Source organism: Notamacropus eugenii, chromosome 4 (genome assembly GCF_028372415.1).
Source record: "Notamacropus eugenii isolate mMacEug1 chromosome 4, mMacEug1.pri_v2, whole genome shotgun sequence".
NCBI lineage: Eukaryota > Metazoa > Chordata > Mammalia > Diprotodontia > Macropodidae > Notamacropus > Notamacropus eugenii.
The window spans coordinates 176,431,864-176,454,130 of NC_092875.1; the positions used below are offsets into that span (position 1 = coordinate 176,431,864).

Here is a 22,267-nt window from a genome sequence, read left to right on the forward strand (position 1 = left end):
GTCAGTGACACATAAAATGGAATGATTAGAGAGAGACTGAAGGAAGATAACTGAGAAGGTAGCTTAAGGGAAGCAGCAAGGTGCAGGTGACAGAGCACTGGACTTGGTGTCAGGATCTTGATTCACTCTGTCACTTATTATCTAATGACTTTGACCAAACCATTTCACTTTATGGGAACTTAGGTTCCCCATTTGAAAAATGATGTGGTTGAATGGGATGACCTCTAAGGTCCCTTGCAACTCTAAATTTAGAATCCTATGATTAATCACATGAGATTGTTATAGCCAAAGTCTTGTTCTGAAGTCTTGTTCAGAACGATCCATATTGTCAGCAAACCTATTGGTTCACAAGATGGTGGTGGTGATAGGGAATAGAAAGTACCCTCAGAGTTCTTGTCAGGCACCTCCATCACTATGGTTTGGTTAGGTTCTTTCAGGATAAAGTGGGAGAAAATCCTTTTCTGGGGTCAGCTCTGTCTGACTGGGGAAAGGAGCAATGATCTGTTTCAGGTCTAATCTTGAGCCTGAAAAGAGGCAGATGACCCAAGGAAAGCCTGCTTCATGTTGGGAAAACTTACTTGCCATCATTTCCCATCCCCCTTTTCCTTCTCTTCCTTTTCTTCTCTTAGCTTTGTGGCTGAATTGCCTTCATATGTTGCCAGCAAATACACATGATCAAAACCCCCTTGCAAATGGCATTTTCCCTTAAGGTGCAAATGGCTTTGGAGGAATCATTACACTGTCAAGGGGTCCTGCATAGGCCATCAATAATGGGTGCATTCATCATTACCCATAAAGCTTTCTTGATTCCTGGATAACCACAGAAGGATTACCTGAAACAGGCTGGCCTAAAGGTAATCTTTGGTGTTCTGAGTGGTTCTATTTTATACTCTGGGGACATTAATCTCTCTATTCTCTCCCTTACCCCCTCCCACTCCCAAACACAAGCACTTAAAAAACCAAACAGTCCACTAAGTTTTTACTCTGTCTAGGGCTTTGTTGCCAACCTAATAGTGAATGCTTCCAGCTATTGATTGGATTTAGGCTCCCTCTCCATTTTCCTCAAATTCAACCTCATCTAAGTTCTCGTGGTCTCAAAGATTGTTTCCATCACGGGAGACTATATTTTAAATTTTTGTTTAATTTTCCAACATATACTTGCCAAGACACTTAAATTTTTTTTTAATATTTTAAAGGATATTTAATATTTACCAAGTTAGCTCATGTTATTACTGTTCAGTCATTTCAGTTGTGTCTGACTCTTTGTGACTCCATTTGGGGTTTTCTTGGCAAATACACTGGAATGGTTTGCCATTTACTTCTCCAGTTCATTTTACAGATGTAGAAACTGAAGCCAAAAGGGGTAAGTGACTTGCCCAGGGTCACAGAGCTAGTTTAAAAAAGTCTGATACTAGTATAGGGAATTATGAGGATCCTTGGAAAGGGTAGGTGTGTAGCAGATGATGGAAGAGAACAGGGCAAAATGAGAGAATATCAGAATAGGATGAAAGTTTAGGAAACCCAGGGAAATGTTCGGGCAATATCATATAAACATAATAGGAGGTAATATGCTAGAAAGTGGGAAGTTCATGGAGAAAGTGATCAATAGGCAGCAGTGGGAATAAATGAAATTAGAAATTATGTTCTATGGTATCTAAAGAGCTAAGACAAGAAACCTAACCTGGTGGAATCAGGACTCTTAATCCTCTAATTTTGGTGTCCCTGAAGCTCTGCAGTGACTGAGAGTTAGGCAGTGATAGAGTGAGGCAGCTAAGTGGTACAGTGGATAGAGTGATAGGAAGATTCATCTTTCTTAGTTCAAATCCGGCCCCAGACATTTACTACCTGTTTGACCCTAAGCAAGTTACTTAACCCTGTTCACCTCAGTTTCCTCATCTGTAAAATGAGCTAGAGAAAGAAACGGCAAACCACTCCAAAAACTTTGCCAAGAAAACCCCAAATGGGATCAAGAAGAGTCGGCTATGGCTGAAAACAATAAAAAAAGGAGTGAGACAGTCAACAAAGGGAAAAGAGGATACTCAGAAAGACTGGAGACTCATATACACATCATCAACTCATTTAACCTTAGCCCCAGGTTAATCAAATCAATCAATCAATCAACAAACGTATCAATATTGTGACTAATATTTGTCATTAAATATGACTAATATTTGCCCGGTTCTATGACAAATATTGGGCATACACAGTCAAAAATGAAACCATCCCTGCATTCAAGGACTTATATTCTATGAGGGAAAGTAACATGTACACATTTCAGTAATTACAAAATATATACCATCAAAATGGGGAGGTGCTGGTTGCAGATGGAGATTGGAAAAGGCCACTTGCAAGTGGTGATGCTTGAATGAAGCTTTGAATGGAATCATGGATTCTAAGAGAAGGGTGTACCTTCTAGGAATGGGAGACAATCTATGGAAAGACCCAGAGACAGATGACGGCGTTTCATATAGGAGGAACTATAAGTAGGGCAGTTTGGTTAGAACAAAGACTATGTGAAGGAGATAACTGTACAATAAACCTGGAAATATACTAGAGCTGAACTGTGAGGGGCTTTAAATGCCAAAGGAGTTTGTATTTCACTCTAGATGTACTAAGGGCAAAGGAAGGGAGAAATATCTCTGCCTAGACTCTGCTATGCCTCCCCTCGAGGCTGTATATTCTTTTTTCTTGACTTCTTAGATCATAGATCAGGGGTCATCTGGTCTGACTTCCTCATTTTACAGATGAGAAAACTGAGATGTCAAGTGATTTGCTCAACAACACATGAGTACGACAAGCATCAAAGGGGAGATTTGAACTCAGAGCTTCAGAGCTGGTGCTCTTGAAGATTTCCATTAATGGTCATTTTAATCTAAGTCTATCTGTATATATTAGGGGTGAGAAGAAGGTAAAGGAAAGGAAGGGAAGTGATGGAAGTATGTCTTGGCTCTGCACCCTCTAAAAATGCCCTAGAAGTATGCCCTTAGTAATCATGAGCAGTTGAAGATGTTATTTGGGGGAGATTTCCAGAAGGCTAAAGGGATTTGGGAATTAGGAGAGGTTGCTAGAGTGGTATAGGAGAGGAGAGAAGAAAAAATAATAGAATTAAATATGAACACAATCCCACATCAGTGTATAGAGATAAATAATCCAAGACTGTAGCTATGTTAAGAACTGTTAGTGAGCATATTAATTCCAAAGGAAAAAAAATGAACACCAAGATCTGTGAACACTTTCCTATGTACAGTACATAAAAGCTAGTTATTAGTGTGTAGCTTGAAGTGTCAATAGAACCTCAGGGTCTTGTCAGTTACTCTATTATGTCATGTTTAATTCTATATCTAACCTCTTCAGTGACAGCACCATGGAGGAGCCTTCTGTGATTAAGTTGGGAACAAGGAAGGCACGCAAAGGAGCAAGCTTCCTCCAGTGAAATAACCCTCTCACCTTGAGCTGCTAGCATGCTGAAAAGGGCTCTATTAACTATTGAACTGCAGATGCAAGACAGTGCTTCCATAGTGTATCCAATTACATATGTTTACATATCCAATGTATTTGTCTACATATAGAAATGTGTTTATATAGTACACAATTGTCACCACTCTTGTTTTTCTGTACATTCATCCATTGGTCTGAAAATCAAAGACAAAACAACTCCAAACAAGCCATACAGGCAGTGACCATAAACATATTTACTACATGTGAATAGTGCCTATATAGACATACACAGAAATATATGTATATACATGTATAGACATAAATATAGGCATATGTATACATATACCTATGTTTCACACACGGGTCACACAGATGATGGCTATAAACGCATTTATTTCCTGTGATTAGTACCTCAGTATATAGATATAGATATATGTACATATACATACACTGCTAAGTGGCCCAATGGATAGAGCACTAGCCCTGGAGTCAGGAAAACTTGAGTTCAAATCTGACCTCAGACACTTCCTAGCTGTGTGACCTTGGACAAGTCACTTAATCCTGTTTGCTTCAGTTTCCTCATCTGTAAAATGAGCTAGAGAAGGAAATGGTAAACCACTCCAATATTTTTGTCAGGAAAACCCCAAATGGGATCACAAAAATTGGATATAACTGAAATGAATTAACAACAAAATGTAGATATATCTACATTTATATGTTACATGTATTATACATGTCACACTCGTGATGGCTATCAGTTATTACATGTAAACAGTGCCCAGATATAGATTACGTGTGTTAATATATTGCACATGTGTCACACAGATGTCAGCCGTAAACACATTTATTACATGTGAATAGTGCCTAGATATAGACGTGTTTATATATCACATATGCTTCACACAGATGTCAGCTATAAACATATTTATTACATGTGAATAGTGTCTGGATATGTAAATTTAGATATCTATCTCTCTATCTATACCAAGGCACTATCCACGCGTAATAAATCTATTTTACCTATTACCTCTATGAGTTGCATGGAGTTACATACAAATATGTACACATATGCAACATATGTATGTTACAAAACAGTGAGACATCAATTTAAACATATTTGCATATGTAAATTACCTTTTCACTATTTCGCATATATACACATACGTATGTATTTACATAAATGTATATTGATCTTTCACTGTTTGGAACATTTTTTGATTTAAAAAAAAAAAGGTTATGCAAGAAAAAATATTTCCTTCTAAATGATGCTGTTCTTCTGTTTTTTAATGTAGGGTCTGTGAAACTGGTCTCCTAAATACTTAATTGCTAAGAATATTCATTTTATTCTTTCACAATTTATATAAAGTTGATTACTTTCCCCAAGAGAATTTGAAATTAACATATACTCTTAGTTTCTTCCTTAATTGGGTTTTACGAATTATTTTTAGAAAGCCATAAGCCCTACACAAATGCTCCATGCTCTTCAGAATTCACATGGGTCCTGACCACAGATGCCACTGCCATGCTTCCCTTGTCTCAGTGAACCCTCTCTGCTGTGGTAGGCCAAGAGAACATCAGAATCTGCCTGCAGCCAACCCAGCAGTACTTTCCAACACAGATTCTCTTCCGCCCCCTTCCTGCCTCCTCTCTCTCAATGAAATAAAAGAAATTAAGTCAGCTCCTCTCAGATTTCTGATTTCTTTCTGTCTCCTTTCAGCATGTCTCTTGGTGCTAAATGAATGTTTATCAAATTGAATGAATGAACAACATAATGATATCATCTGCAAGGTAGAAAGGAGGGATGGGAACTTGGGCACTTTCATTCTGGATTCTCCCACACATTTGAATGATATTCAGGGAAAGACCTCATTCTATGCTCTCATGCCATCCCTACCCCTTCACAATCCATATCCTCCATTTTGTTGTTACTGTTCAGTTATTTCAGTTGTATCTGGTTCTTTATGACCCCATTTTGGGTTTTCTTGACAAAGATACTGGAGTGGTTTCCTATATCCTTCTCTAGCTCATTTTACAGATGAGGAAACTGAGGCCAAGATAAAGTGACTTGCCTAGGGTCACATAGCTAGTAAGTGTCTGAGGCCAAATTTGAACTCAGAAAGATTCATCTTCCTGGTTCTAGGTCTGGCACTCTATCCACTTCAACACATAGCTGCCCCTATCTGTCTAACTACTCCTTCTCAAAGTCCTTTGTTGGTTTATCATACATTTTTTCTCTTTAACTATAAGTGTTTCTTAAGACTCTGTTCTATACCTCCTACTTTCTTTTCCCTCTCTCTCTAATTAGCTTCTCAGAATGGATTTAATTATAATCTCTATGCCAATAACTCACAGGTTTTTATATCCAGCCTGTTTTATTTTTTTCATGAGGTTCAATCTTGTGTCAATAATTATCTATTGAATACTTCAAGCTGGAAGGCCCAGATACCTCTCAAACTCAACATGTACAAAACAGAACTCACTGTCTCTCCCTTCAAATTCACTCTTCTTCCAAACTTCTCCATGTCTTCTGGAATGACCATTCTTCCAGGCTCTTAGATTTATAATCTTGATGTTATCCTCAATTTCTTCATATACCAAGTCAAATTGTCCCACCTTGCTGTTTTACTTGTACACCATCTCTCACACTTGATCCCCTCTCTATACTCCCACAATTACCATTTGAATTCAGAGCCTTATCACCTCTTTCTGTGATTACTGCAATGACCTCCTAATTGTTCTCTCTGTCTCAAATCTTTCCTCACTCTAGTTCATCCTTCAGTATTTTCCAGTTGTCCTTAGGCACATTGATGACTATGTCAGTCCCCTATTTAATCAGCTCCAGTGGCTTTCTATTTCCTCTAAGGAAGATGATTAATTCCTCTGTTTAGCTTTTAAAACCATTCAAACCTAGCCTCAACCACCTCCTTAGACATTTCTCCTCTCTTCCACTCTGTAATGCAACAAACTGGCTTTCTTTTCGTTCCCCACACGGCGTACCCCATCTTCTGTCCCTTAGGACGTCATCTTTCCTCACTTCTACTTCATGGAATGCCTCTCATCCTTCAAGATGCAACAAAAATATCACCTTCTACATGAAGTCTTTCTTTCTTTCCCCCTTAAATGGTTTATTTTTTTCTGACACTTTATATTTTATTTTTCAAATTACATGTAGAAATAATTTGTAATTTTCATTTAAAAAAATTTTAAGTTCCAAATTCTATCCCTGTCTTTCTTTCCTTCCTCCTCCCTAAGACAGAAAACAATTAGATATAGACTACATATATGCAATCATGAAAAACGTTTTTCCATATTAGCCATGTTGCAAGAGAAAACAAAGATGAAAAAAACACAAGAAAAATAAAGTAAAAATGTATGCTTCAATCTGTATTCAGACTCTATCAGTTCTTTCTGTGGAGGTGTGTAGCATTTTCCTTCATGAGTCTTTTGGAATGGTCCTGGATCCTTGTATTGCTGAGGATAGCTAAATCATTCACAGTGGTTCATCATACAATATTAGCATTACTATGTACAACGTTTTCCTGGTTCTGCGTGCTTCACTTTGCTTCCATTGATACAAGTCTTTCCATGTTTTTCTGAACCCATCTTGCTCGTCATTTCTTAAAGGACTGTGTATTCCGTTACAATCATACCCCACAGTGTTCAGTCATTCCCCAATTTATGGGCATCCCTTCAATTTCCAATTCTTTGCCACCATGAAAAGAGCTGCTATAAATATTTTTGCACAAATTTATCCTTTTTCCGTCTTCTTTCATCTCTTTGGGATATAGACTAGCTAGGTGTACTGCTAGGTCAAAGAGCATGCACAGCTTCATAGCACTTTGGGCATAGGCACGAAGCCTTTCTTGATCCTTTCAAGTACTAATGACAATCTCAATTTATCTTGTATTTAACTAGTTTGTATTTCTTTTATTTATTCTTTTTAATGTTATTCTGTATGTGATTGTACATACACTTGTAGTACCTTGAGTCAATCAATCAGAGGTAAAAACTAGGTGTGACAAGGCCTAACCCATCTTTATTGAATCAATTCATTAATTCCTTAAAGAAATAATCTTAACCAGGTCAGAGCCCCTCTATTAAATCAATCAACCAAGGGCATTAAACTAACTGAAAAAAGTCCTTGAAAGCCAATGGATAAAATGGAGTGATACTCCCCACGAAGTGTGATGGAATTGGCTGAGGAGATTTGGTCACAGCTTGTGGGACTTCTGTAAAATTGTAAGTCAATTCAGAATCAGAGGGTTAATTGAATAAGATAATATGTACCAACCACAAATATGCAATAGCATTGGAGGTCCTACTGGGCCTGTTTGATATTGATCATGTGTTATGCCTAAAAAAATGAAATTAATGACCTGTGGAAGCATGGTTGTCAATTCTTAGCTGCCCCACAAATAGATAACCAGTACCTCTGACTAAGGAGATTTGAGTATTGAGTAAAAAATTCCATTCTAGAGTTAAATTTTTGGATAATATTTTCCATTAAGTTGTTAAAAAAGAGGCAAGTTTTGTCTACATCTACTATGGAAGTATCAACATTTCTGACTTCAACTAGACTGGAGAATTATTGTTAAAATGCTATGAGAAGACTTTCCTCAAGAAAGCAAGAATACATTATGTCACCAAAGATACAGTATTAATTTGTCTTTTGATTTGATTCATTTGCTTTACTGAGTTCCAACTTTCACACTTAAAATGCTGAATTTATTTACAAATGATTCCTGTAATAGCATAAATAAACCAGAGCTGGGAGTCTGAATACCATGTAAGTGTAAAGAGCAGCACACCTTACTTTAACAAACAACCTTCGGAAGTAATATGAGTATTCTGAGGCCATGGCATAATTAGTCCATGAAAGACTTTTAGAGGCAATAATAAATTAGCAAATTGCTAAAATCTTAGCTATCACAGCTAGTAAGAAGAAAAACAAATTCTCAAAACAGCATCATTAAAATATGGAATTTAAGAACCTGTCCTCTCCTACCTGGATTTTTCTTCTCCTAATTCCCTCCCTCTAGGTTTACTCTTTAATCAGTGTTGGTGAATTCAATTTGTCAAAGGAAAAGAAATACGCAGGAAAGAAACCTGGTGGAGAGTATTTGAATGAAGATAATGGAGAGAAAAACAAAAGCTATTTGTAATCAGAATATATTGTGAATCATCAAGGCAGAAGGGGGAAATAGAATGGAGTTTGGGAAATAAAATAATAAAATAGCTGTGCAGGTGTATCACATAGCAGTATAATTCTACCTGAATGATCCAAACACTTTCTGGAGTTCTCCCTGCAAAAAAGCAGTTTATAAACTCTGCTCTCTTCCTCTTCTTGTTTTTTTGTTTATTGCTGTTTTTTGTTTTTTTGTTTCTTTTGAAGATCAGGATATTTGCCTGTCTCCATCTCTGCAGAATCTGCTTGACAATCTGTAACACCCAGTGCAATACCTACAGTAGCTGCTATGGATGTGCGTATATATGTGTATTTCCAGGGTAAATTTGCAAAATACAAGCTTTCTTCCTCAAAGACAAAATCAAAATCTTTATTCAGATACCAGAAAGCCAATTTCACCATGATAACAAAGAAGTTTGTACACATTACCAATACAGGGAGTACCAACATTCGCTTATTCTAATGATAATTTTATTCTTTGAAAAGTAGAGAAGTCAACAAGGCAGATACTGTTCTGGGTCTGATTCTCCTTTATACATTCGAACTAACATCTAGGGTGGAAATGATGGGAATGTAGTAGAGAAGAGATCATTCCCACCTAGGGTTTGTGAAAGAGATTAGAAAAGTCAGGTATTTTTTGAAATGCACTATTTCTAAAAGTTATAAGAAAATAAAGGTAGGATTCAATGGAATAAAAATTCAATGGATGAAAGCTGAGGAGAGATGAGAAACTCAAGAATGAAATTCTGAAGCACGACAATTATGAGACAATTCTGCGGAAAGAATAGGAGTTATTGGAAGAGGCCACTTTAGATATCTAGAACACCCGCTAACAAATTTAGTTGAAAGAAATATATGCAGAAATTAGAAGCAAGTGTAGGCAATAGAGAATAAATACAAAAGTGGGGCATGATCTTGAAATAATAATGTCAGGGATGCTAAAGCAAAAGAATGAGTTGAAGCGCTGGAGGAATTAGGGCAACAAAATGACCTTTTAAAGCTACATGGGTGGGAAGAAAAGTAAGAAGGTGAAGGACTCCTGGGTGGATGGAACAATGATTACTGACAACAGAAGGCAGAACTGCTTAATTCAGATTTTTCTTCTATTTTCTCTATTGAGAAGAACAATCTTTGGACTGGAAAGGATAACAAAAATGGCAAATAGGGAATCACTCCCCAGGATAACGGAGGAAATAGTAAGAGAGTCCCTAGCTGCCCTTGATGAATTCAAATTCCCTGGTTCATATGAACTACATCTTCAGGTACTAAAACACCTGGAGGTCATGACTGTGTAACATTAAGGGAATTTGAAGATCTTCTCTGCCCCTTAATAGGCCCATGTGACCTGCTTCAAGCTCTGCCCCAACTCAAAGCTTGAGCCACATGGAGCCTGAGTCACATGGCATTGTGGGAGGAGCTTGCTGAACAGGTAGAGCAGGAAGAAAGAATGAGGTAGAGATGGGAGAGAGGGAGGCAGAGCTGAGGCAGAGCAGCTAGCATGAGTGAGAGAGGGAGGAATTTTGCCTAGGGGAGCTTGTTTCTGGGGAGGCCTAATGGAGGGAAGGCTTGGGGATGTTGATGCTCCCTGGGTTGGTAATGTGTACAAACTTCTTTGTTAGCATGGTGAAATTGACTTTCTGATATCTGAATGAAGATTTTGATTTCATTTTTGTGTAAGAAAACTTATATTTTACAAATTTACCCTGGAAATACACATGCATATCCACATCCATAGCGGCTGCTGTGGGTATTGCATTGGTGTTACAGACTGTCAAGCAGATTCTGCAAAGATGGAGACAGGCAAATATCCTGATCTTCAAAAAAAAAAAAAAAAAAGGAGGGGGGAAGAGAGCAGACTTTATAAACTGTAGACCAGTGACCTTGACTTTGATTCCTTGCAAAATATTGGAACAAGTTATTAAAAATTATAGGTTATTAGTGAGAGAGGCCCCAGTATAGTTGGCAGAGGGCTAGCATTGAATTAAGAAGACCTGAGTTCAAATGTGATATATAGTGGTTGTGGGACTCTTAGAAAATCATTTAACTTCTCAGGACTCTGGGCAACTATCTAGAATTCTCACAGAAAGTGCTGGCCTGCATTAGTTGAGGGAATTTTCTCACCTAGGGAGTTCCCTATGAAACTGGGTCTGATTCAGAGTGATTGGTGGAAACTAGTTTCTGGAGTGGAATGCAAGCACAGGTCTTGTTCCTATCCCTTTGATAAATAAACATCTACAAAAGGCAGTGACTGCAAGAGCTTAGCCAGGCTTAATCAAGAAAAAATCATGACAGAGTAATCTTCTTTGACAGAGATGCTAAACTGGTAGATCTGAGATATGCACATTTACCTAGATCTTAGGTAAATATTTACTAATGTATCTCATAATATATTTGTAAAGAAAACCAAAAGATGAGAAATGTGGGCTAACAATTCAATGAGGATTCAGTACATGATGAATGATCAGACTTTAGAAAGTAGTAGTTCACGTTTCAATGTGAACTTGCCAGGAGGTCTCCAGTGGGAGACCTCCAAGGATCTGTACTTGGTCCCTTTGATTTAGACCTTGTTTTCATGTATTAAAGTAGATATATTTGTTACATAGGAGTTATATTGAAAAATGTCTAATAATTTTTACTCTTCCTCTGTTACTCCAATGGGGATGAGAAAGGTCGAAGTTTGGAAAACTTTGATTGAGTTTTTCCATAATTTGTAGAAAAAGAAAATTAGTTCCCAAGATGTGATGCAACTTTTCTAAGATCATATAGGTAGCAAGTAGCAGAGTTCAGACATTTTTAAATCCAAGTTCTTTGACTCAAAAACCCAGGTTCTTTCCACTCTACTAAATGTTGTTCAGTTTTTTCAGTTGCGTCCAACTCTTCATGACACCATTTGGGGTTTTCTTGGCAAAAAAACTCGAGTGATTTGCCATTTCTTTTCCCAGCTCATTTTACAGATGAGGAAACTGAGGCAAACAGAATTAAGTGACTTAGCCAGTAAGTATCTGATGCTGGATTTGAACTCAGCTCTTCCTGACTCCAGTTCTAGTGCTCTACCCACTATGCCACTTAGCTGCCCCCTATACCAACTAACCTCTTTGTTTTTCCCCTCTAAAATGAGGAGGTTTGATGGGATGATTGCTAATATTCCTTGGAGCTCCAACATTCTATGAATATCCTACATACTTTGATAAACATAGTACCCAATCCACCCCATTTTTTAAAAATAAGGGGTCCAGTTTAGTTAAGTGGGATTTACCAAATTCTCTGACATTGCTGCAAACCAGATATCCACCCCACACGTCCCCAGTGAAAGGACTTCTCTAGTTTAATAATAGCTAACATTTATGTAGCAGGTAATTGTGCCAGGCACACTGCTAAGTGCCTAACAAACACATTATCTTATTTGGTCCTTGCAACAACCCTGGAAGGTAGGTCCTATTATTATCCCTCTTTCCAGAGGTGGAAACTGAGGCACAGAGCTGCTAAATGACTTGCGCAGGATCATAAAGCTAATAAGTGTCTGAGGCACAATTTAAACTGAAGTCTTTCTGAATCAAGCTACCTTTCTCTGTTAAGATCACCCCACCCTACCCCTATATCTTCTACTCAAGTACTCGGAAACATGGCAACAAAGTGTTATTGTATTCTATAGGTTGGATTATACTGAAGGTTTAAGTATGTTAATCCCTAGAGAATATAATGGGGCAGGTAGGTGGTGAAGTAGACTAGAGTGCCAGCCTGGAGTCAGGAAGATTCATTCTCCTGAGTTCGAATGTGACCTCAGACACTTTCTAGCTACATGACCTTGGGCAAGTCACTTAATCCTGTTTGCCTCAGTTTCTTCATCCATAAAATGAGCTGGAGAAGGAAATGGCAAACTACTCTGGTATCTCTGTCAAGAAAACACCAGTCATGAAGTCAGACTGAAATGACTCAAAGAGAGAATGCAAATCTTATAAAGTGGTTATTATAACCCCAGTATAGGACTTACCTTACTTTTAAATGGAGACTAACAGTGATGGTGCAATTTTCAGGATGTTTAGAAAGGTCTTAACTTAATAAATAATGTCTAAGGGCTGCTTAATTAAGCCAGAAATTCTTCTAAAAGTTTAATTTCAAGCATGTATCTGGTATTTTAAGATCTGCAAAGGACTTTACATAATTTGATCATTTTTTTCAATGTTGCATCCTACCAGGAGCTAAGGCTCCCCTCTCTATACTGCTCCCTCACAAACAAACTTTCACTTGTGTGGAATACAAAGCTTTATGCTGAGAGGAAGACATGGGTTCCAGTACTACCTCTAACAGTGTTGTCTATGTAATTCTGGACATGCTACTTAAGCCCTTAGTTCCGAGACAGCTCTCTGGGAGGAAAGCAGACAGAGCTCTGGGCCTGAAGTCAGTAAGACCTGAGTTCAAATCAAAACCCATATACTTACTAGCTATGTGACCTTTGACAAGACATTTAATCTTTTGACCTCTGTTTCCTCATCTGTAAAATGGGGATAATAATAGCACCTACTTCCCAGGTTTGTTGTGATGATAAAATGAGAGGGTAATTATAAAGCATTTAACACAGTGCCATAGGCCTTTATGTAAGTTTTATTATTATTTTATTAAAGTAGGTACTTTATTAAAATAGGTATTGTCTTCGTTCTCATAGTATGGTCTTCTGGGAATGGGAGATGTCATAGAGGGGAAAATATAGTAGGAAATAGCAGCTATGTTTGTAAAGTTGCCTACTTTGCAATTTTTCCCTAATCGTTGGTGTGCCACAGTACCAGAGTTAGAATAATTTGTCTATGCTTTATTTTTTCAAATCAACCAAAAAGCAAAATCCTGGTTATCAGCAGAAGTGATTCTAGGGAGAAGAGCTGACAATGAAGTCCTTGGTGGCTGAGCGGGAAGGGAAATCCAATTTATTTCAGCTTTATTGGTTCTTCACCATAAAAGCCCAGAGCAAACCTCACACCACAACCCTTTCCCATGGGTTAATGAAGCCACTATGGAGGCCTCTGGACTGGAAAAAGATATTACCGGAATCCCTGGATTTCTGCCACTTTCATGCCTGGCTATTTTTACTCTTTGGGGGTGGGATGGGGAACAACATCTATCAAAAACAACTTTCTGACTTCAGGTGAGGAACACTAACCAGTTGTTTGACTGCTAGCAGCTTGTGTGAATTTCCTTTTATCTTCTTAATCACATTTAAGAAACGTGCCATAAATCACTCCCTCTCACAAAGAATTGAAACATCTCAGCAAATGGAAATCACATGAAGCCAACATCACCATCCATGTTTATTCGGTTCATCATGGGAGCAGACTTGTGCAAGTCCCCAGATGAATATTCACTTAATTAAAATCATAACAAATGATTTTACATAACAAATGTTCAACAATGGCTTAGATCATAATCTTGATGAAGAATCTCCTAATCTGTTGATGAAGCTCTCCAGGAAAAGCACAGTCAACATTTGGTCATTAATAAAAAGGAACAGTGTGTAGAGAAACCAAAATAACAGATCAGCCATGCATCACTTTTGGTTGACATTGGAATGCAATATGTTATTTATTCCCAATAGATTCACCTTTCTAATTGATTTTTCTTAAATTAATATTAAAATGAATGTCTATTACTTTATCAGGAGCCACCTGACAGTTAGGAGAAGACAAACCAGAATTATTAGAAGTGGTAGGGGGCTGTTCCCCCTAAAACTGTGGCTATGTTATTCTGTATCATTTTTTTCTTCCTTTGGATCTGTTAAGTTCTTTGAGGAAGTTCATGCCCTTGAAAGAAAGCATGTCGTTCTTTACCAGCCACTTTTTGATAAGAAGAATGAAATCCGCAATGCAATTTATGAGTCTACAGAAGAATGTGAATGGAAAACGGATGATGATAAAGACATTTCAGAGGAAATGAAATAGAAGGCTAATATTGAAGATGGGGGGGGCGGTAAATCGAGAAATAGAAAACCTTAAAGGAATTTCTGAATTTTTAAATTCTGGAAATTTAAAAAGAGCTTTAAAAATATTTACTTGCTCATTGATATGATTCAGTAACATGATTAAACTATTCCGAAGCACTTGAAATACATTAAAGTGAAGTCCTCAGATGCTACCTAATCTATAGGTTTCTTATTAGAGTTTTCACTTTGAACCCAATGGATATTTCACAAATGAAGGGTTGAAGAAACTATATTGGATATACTGGAATAGAAGATTCAGATTCTTTCTCTTCTGATGGAACAGAAATCATAAGCTCTCCAGGGTATTAAGCAGGAATCTTTGGAAGCTGCTTTTGTCACAGTTCAAACTGTCCTGAAGAACCAGTTAAATTAAGTTTTCCAACCCAGTAGCTGAATAGATTTAAGTTTGTATTTACTAACTGTGCCTTTGCAATGTTATTACAGAAATGCCATGACTTGTACTAATGAGGAGACGATGTATTTTGAAATTTGATTTAAGAAAAGATTAGTATAGGGATAAAAATTTCTGGTAAGGCCACATCTAATATTCATAAGAGTTGAATTGTTTATGGATTTTTCTTTACTTTAATATGATAGTCATCTACAAAAATCTTTATAATCATATTAAGCTTATTGCTTATCACTGACATATGAATAAAATCTAATATTTTCAAAAAAAAGAAAGACATAGATTTTCAAATTTTAACTCAAGTGTTAATCAGCCATATAAGAACCAGAAGGAAGCCCTTTAGGTCACCTCTACTTCAAAACTGTAGCTAAACTGTTTTTTTTTCCTCCAACAGCTATTAATAATCCTGCATAGAATTTATACAGATGCTTGCCTTGAAAAAGCTCAAAATGAAATTATTTGAACTTCTAGACGCTTTTCTTGGGATGTTCCATTAAAATTTATCACAGGTTCAAAAGGTTCTTCACATAGAACAAAGTTTTCTCAAAAAGAGGCATTTTACCAGAGAGCACAAAGAAAGAAATACAAATACTTATTTTTGTTTTGGTCACATTTAATCTACTCCAAAACCCAAGCTGTGAATACAACTGACAGACAGACCTACACAGATTTCCAAGGAGACACTGAGTGTTCAGTTCCTAAATAGAATCTTGAATTAATATGTGTGTGTGTATGTGTGTGTGTGTGTGTGTGTGTGTGTGTGTGTGTGTGTGTGTGAGAGAGAGAGAGAGAGAGAGAGAGAGAGAGAGAGAGAGAGAGAGAGAGAGAGAGAGAGAGAGAGAGAAGAGACAAAGTGACAGAGGCAGAGAGAGAACAACACAGAGACAGAGACAGAAAGATATAGAAACAGAGACACAGAGAAAGAGATAGAGACAGAGAGACATGGAGGGAAGGAGAAAGAAAGGAAGAAGAAAAAAAGAAATACAGATTAATTTGAAGAAAACAGGGGAAAGTACAAGGAAAACGATATTTAGAAGAGCTCCTGAAAGCCTCTTTCAAAATGGTTAGAGGTCAATTTTCATCCCATCTTTAGTCCATCAGATCATACAACTCTCATTGTTCAAACTTGTTCCTCTCTATAAGCAATGCATTTGCACCCTACCTTCTCTGTCTTTGTTTCATGATATGTTACATTCTCTCTTATAATCCAAAGGCCTCTAGCTGTTCTATGTGTTCAGTGTTCCATCTCTGTGTCACCTTCCATAGGGTTCTTCATGCCAGGAATGTACTCCCTCTTTATTTCCTTCTCTTAGAACTCCTAGTTTCCTTCTAAAGCCCTGTTAGGGATTCATCTAGCTTCATGAGGCCTTTTCCTGATCCTCCTGGCGGATAGGATATACTCCCTCTAGAAATCATTTTGTACTAAATTTGAATTATATATACTTTGTATTTGATTATCAGTATATATGCTATACACTCCCAGTAGAATAGAAGCTTATTGAGGGCGGAGTCTATTTTGTTATAGTCTTCATATTGTTAGCACATCATACAGTGCCTTGAACACAATAGAACTGGTTGGAATTGTTGGTATAAATGTTAACGTTGCCCCTATACCTCATATAGTCACTCATTCCCATCAGTACTGTATATGTCAAATTCAATTTCTTTAGGACAGGGGATATGGCAGAGGTAACACTATCAGGCAATCTTAAACTAGAGAGGACATGAAAACTGTCTTAGATCATTCTATTGATCACAGTAGCCAAATCTTTCACAACAGATCATCATCACAACATTGCTGTTATCATGCACAATGATGTCCTGGTTCTTCTCACTTCACTTTGCATCAGTTCGATATGTCTTCCTCTGGTTTTCTGAAATCACTCTCCTCACCGTTTCTTATAGCACAATGATACTCTAATGTAATGCCACAATTTGCTCAGCTATTCCTCCAGCTGATGAGCAGCCCCTCCATTTCCAATTCTTTGCCACCACAAAAAGACCTACTATAAATATTTTTGTACATTTATGTCCTTTTTCTTTGATCTCTTCAGGCTATAGACTGAGTAGCAGTATTACTGGATTAAAGGGTATACACAGTTTTATAGCTCTTTGGGCATAGTTTCAGATTGTTCTCCAGAATGGTTGAACCAGTTTACTACTCAACCAACAATTCATTGATGTACTTGTTTTCTTTCATTCTCTGTAGCATTTGTCATTTTTGAAAGGTGCAAGGGGATACCTCAGAATAGTTTTAATTTGGATTTCTCTAGTCAGTAATGATTTAGAGCATTTCCCATGTGACTGTCAGATAGCTTTGATTTTTTTCCCTCTGAAAACTGCCTGTTCATATCTGTTGACCATTTATCAACTGGGGAATGTCTCTTATTTTATTCATATAAATTTTACTTAGTTCTCTATGTATTTGAGAAATAAGGTCTTTATTAGAGAAACTTGCTGCAAAAATGTTTGATAATATATACTTCATTGTCTATGATACCTTTTTGGAATATGTAGTTTCCTTGATTATCCCTTTTAATTAGATATTTTTTTTTGCTCTTGCTTTGTCTGAGACCATGATTGCTACCCCTGCCTGTTTTACTTCAGCTGAAGCATATAAGATTCTGCTTTAGCCTTTTATGCTAACTCTGTGTCTGTCTGTTTGAAGTGTGTCTCATGTACACAACATATTGTTGGATTCTGGTTTCTAATCCATTCTGCTATCTGCTTCCATTTTATGAGTCAGCTCATCCCACTCATTCACAGTTATGATTACTGTGTATTTCCCTCCATCCCATTTTCTTCTATTTCTCTCTCTCTCTCTCTCTCTCTCTCTCTCTCTCTCTCTCTCTCTCTCTCTCTGTGTGTGTGTGTCTCTCCTATCTCTTTTTCTCTCTCCTCCTTTAACATGGAAGCTGCTAAATCTTCTGTGATCCTGACTGTGGCTTCATGGTATTTGAATTATTTCTCTCTGACTGCTTGCATTATTTTCTACTTGAACTGGAAGCTCTGGAATTTGACTATAACATTCCTAGGAGTTTTCATTTTTGGATCTCTTTCAGGAGGTGATCAGTGGACTCAGTTTTTATTTTACCCTCTAGATCTAAAATATCAGGGCTCTTTTCCTTGATAATTTCTTGAAATATGATATCTAGGATCTTTTTAAAAAATCAGATTTCAGATAGTCCAATAATTTTTGAATTATGTCCCCTCAATCTGTTTTCTAGGGCAGTTGTTTTTCTGATGAGATATATCACATTTTCTTCTATTTTTAAAAATTCTTTTGTCTTTGTGACTGTTTTTTGGTGTTTTATAAAATCATTAATGCTAACGTTAAGGAATTATTTTTTTCACTGAATTTTTTTTACCTCCTTTTCCATTTTTGTCTATTCTACTTTTTAAGGAGTGCCTCTTATGCTATTACACCAATTCTGTTTTTAAAAATGTTATTTTCTTCAGCATTTTTGTACCCCTTTTTCCAAGTGGTTAATGGTCCTTTGATTATATTCTTGTATCACTCTCATTTCTTTTCCCAATTTTTATTCTATCACTCATTTCTTTCTTTTTTTAAAAAAATCTTTCAGAAATTCCTTTTGGGTTTGTGTCCAATTAACATTTTTGTTTTAGTCTTTTCTTTTAGCTTCTCGTTATTGCTTCTTAGTTTGTGCCTTGGTCTTCCCGGCCACCATAGTAGCTTTTAATGGTCAATTTCTTTTTTAAAATTTTTGATGGTTGTATTTACTAGTTTTTCTAGCCTATTTCTTAATTTTATATTAAAATTGGGTTCTGCTCACCTAGGGATGGAGAGGCACTGTTCCAAGCTTCAGGCTTTTTCATGATGCTATTTTCAGAGCTAGTCCTGGAGGTCTACAAGTTTTTGGTGTTTCCAAGGTGGTGTGATTTGATGAAAGATGTGGTCATCCTCTCTTGGTTTGTGCTCTGGTCTTTACCCATGAAGGTCCCCTGTTCCTCTGAAGCTGCAAATGCCAGCATTCCTCTTGGCCCTGTAACTGTGATCAAGTCCACTGCTTTCCTGCAGCCACTTTGCTAGGGCTCTTCCCTGCCTTGGAATTATGACCAGGGCTCCTGCTCCCTTGTGATTAACTACTATCACTCTGCTGTGTTCTGGCCCTGTGACCCAGAACTGCATATCCCAGTAGAGTTGCCAGTCAGTGTCAGCTATACCAGTGCCAGGAATGGGTCCCTTGTGATCTCTTTCTAACTAGTCTTCTGACCCCCTTTCTGTCTCTGGACTGAGAACTCCCAAAGCTACTGCTGCTCCTAGCACTGTTACTGCCACCTCATGTATATGCTCCAGATACGCCTCTATCCTCATGTCACTGACCTCTCCTGTCAACCTCCTAAATTGTTTTGGGTCAGAAAAATGTCTCACTCTCACCTTTTGTTGGCTCTGATGCTCCAAAATTTTATTTGAAGTGTTATTTTAGAGTTGCTCAGAGAGGAATGTTGGGACAGTTCAGCTGGCTGACTGCTTCTAATCTGCCATCTTGGCTCCCCTCTTCCGGAACTTTCAATCAAACTGATGAGCTAAGTCTTGGAAATAACTGAAGACCCATCCCTTGACACTTATTTATAAGTGTAGTAAGAAATCAGTATTCCAAGAGCTAAACAACAATAATGATGATGAAGGAGATGATGACTAACATTTATATGGTGGTTTAATAGTTTAATAAAGCAGATAGCTTTAAAGGTATAATCTCACTTGCTCCTCACAACACTTTATGGTGCTTAATAAACATGGCACTAGATAATGGTTCACAGGATAAGATCACAGACCTAAAGCTGAAAGAGACTTTGGAAGTTGAACCCTCTCATTTTATAAATAAGGAAAATGAGGCCCAGGAACTTTAAATCACTTGCCCAAGGCCACACATGTAGTAAGTGGCAATGGTAATTTTTTGAACTTTAATACCTTTGAGTTCAAAACCATTGATATTTTCATTGTACAAAATTCCACCTTAATGATAGGGATTGCAAGTGTCTCCTCTCTTGTGAATGGCTATCCCAGCCCATGGAAATGAACTTTTCCTCCTGCCTCCTGTCACTGATTGCCTGATGTTGATGTCCCAAAGAGCAAGGGTAATGACTTCTTAAGTTATGGTTCTTGTGGTTATGATTCAAACTGTTTTTCTTATGAGTCACCCTTTTTCCCTTTGAATATGGCTAATGCTACACTCTTGTCTTTGACATGTTTCAAACAATTTGTTTCACAAATAAGAAAGTTAGGATTGATGGAAATGAAGCACTGCAGACAGTCAGGGTGTCATTTTCCATCACTTAGAAATATGTTGCACCAATAAAAAAGTTGTGTGATTGAAAATGATGTCCTGGCTGTCTCTATTACTTCCTTTTCATCATTTCAGTCAGAATAATTTTGAAGTGGGGGAGTGTGAAACAAATTGCTTCCAAACATGAAAGCCTGATGTATTCACTGAGGACTAATTTCTTGACAAGTTTGTAATTTCAAAATGAACCTAATTTGGAGATGCTAGAACATCAAAATGGACTGTCCTTTTTAGGAGGAAGAGATGAGAGTTGCAGAGGGAGAAATCTTTTTTTCCTCAAATGAAATGTACCTTGTAATAATGCAAAAGCTTGACAAAACAGTTTAAAATGGAATCTCTGAGGTCCCAATGGAAAAATCTGAAAACATTTTGTGGGGCATTAGGTCTATATTTGAAAAAGTTTTCTTTCTTTGAATCTATCACTTGATGAACCAGGTAATAGTCACTTTGAACAGTAGGTAAAGTACAGTATTATCTAAACTCCATAATAACTAATATGCCATTGGATATGCAGGGTAAAAATGGTGGACTGAATTCTAGAGCATTTTAAAGAGAGAATTTTATGTTCAGCCCAGACCTAAACCAAACCAGCTTCATATTTTGGAGGTTTTCCCTCATTTATATCTTCTTCCAGCTCTCATGCTATAATAGAACTCCTTTCTCCTTCCCTTATACCTAGTTCCTGTATATCGTATTCTTGCTTCCCAGAAGACCACACTCTGGCATCCCTACCAAATCTGCCCTCCTCGGGCAGCATCTTGTGTTTTGGCTCTTTCTTTCTCCTTTTCTCTCTCCCTCCCTCTCTCCCCTTATCTCTCTCCCTTTCTTTCTCTCTCCCTATATAGACATATATGCATGTTTATGTGTCTTCTGTCCTGCTGTCCTATTCCCTTTGTTTCTGTTCAGATAATCTGTGTTGTTATGTTCATTATCCACCTCTAGAAACAGATTTTCATTTAGACAAGGGTCATCAGAGTTATTATAATAGCTATAAGTAGAATTTCAGAGCCTATATAGGGCTACTAGGGGAGATATTTTAGGCCTATGTTCTTTTTGGCAACAATAATTTGTGTGTAACCATACATCATGGGGCTGCCATGGTCATGGTTAAAGTTTAAAAGGCCTTTTCATGATAACTCTTCTCCTGCAGTCAAAACATAGTTCCCTCAAATTCTTCAGGGCTAAGTCATTATTTCAGATCAGTACAAGGCTGAATGAATTGTGAACAGCTAAGTTTATTCAAATTACAAATTCTCAACTGCACACACAGATCTGCACAAAAGGTTTTAAATAAAAGGACATAGGTATTGTTCAAGGAACTCCTCATACCTCACCTACATGAAATGTTTCCTCATTGAGACTTAAGGCACTGATCTAGCTACTTAGCAAGTGTCCTTGAAAACTCACAAAAATTTAATGAGGTTTGGATATAGTGGGAAGAAAAGGATGGTTGCTCAAATTACTAAGTGAGGAAGAAGGGGGCAACAAGTATTTGTTAAGAGACTTCTATGTGCCAGGCATTAGGCTAAGCACTTTACAAATTTGATCTAATTTGATCTTTACAATAGCCCTGAGGTAGGTGCTATTATGACCTCTATTTTACAGTTGAGTGAACTGAGGCAGACAGAGATTACATGATTTGTCCAGGGTCATATAGTTAGTAAGTGTCTGAGAACAGATTTGAACTCAGACCTTCCTGACTCTATTGTACCACCTGGCTTAATCTGGAATTTAGACATCTGTAAATGAGACAATGGCTCCAAATACCCTAGGCTAGGGTTGGGGAACCCGTGGCCTCAAGGCCACGTGTGACCCTCTAGATCCTCAAGTGCAGCCCTTTGACTGAATTCAAACTTCACAGAACAAATCTCCTTAATAAAAGGATTTGTTCCATAAAACTTGACTGTGGCCTAAGCTGTCTCTTTCAATTTGGAACTGCCAAGTGATGTTTTATCCTATCC

General features: G+C 37.4%; 1 protein-coding gene across 2 annotated transcripts in view; it reads right to left on the reverse strand.

The window, feature by feature from the left end:
• The window catches only part of F13A1 (coagulation factor XIII A chain), a 192,715-nt gene that overhangs the window by 129,951 nt on the left and 40,497 nt on the right, over positions 1 to 22,267 (reverse strand). The window lies entirely within an intron of this gene.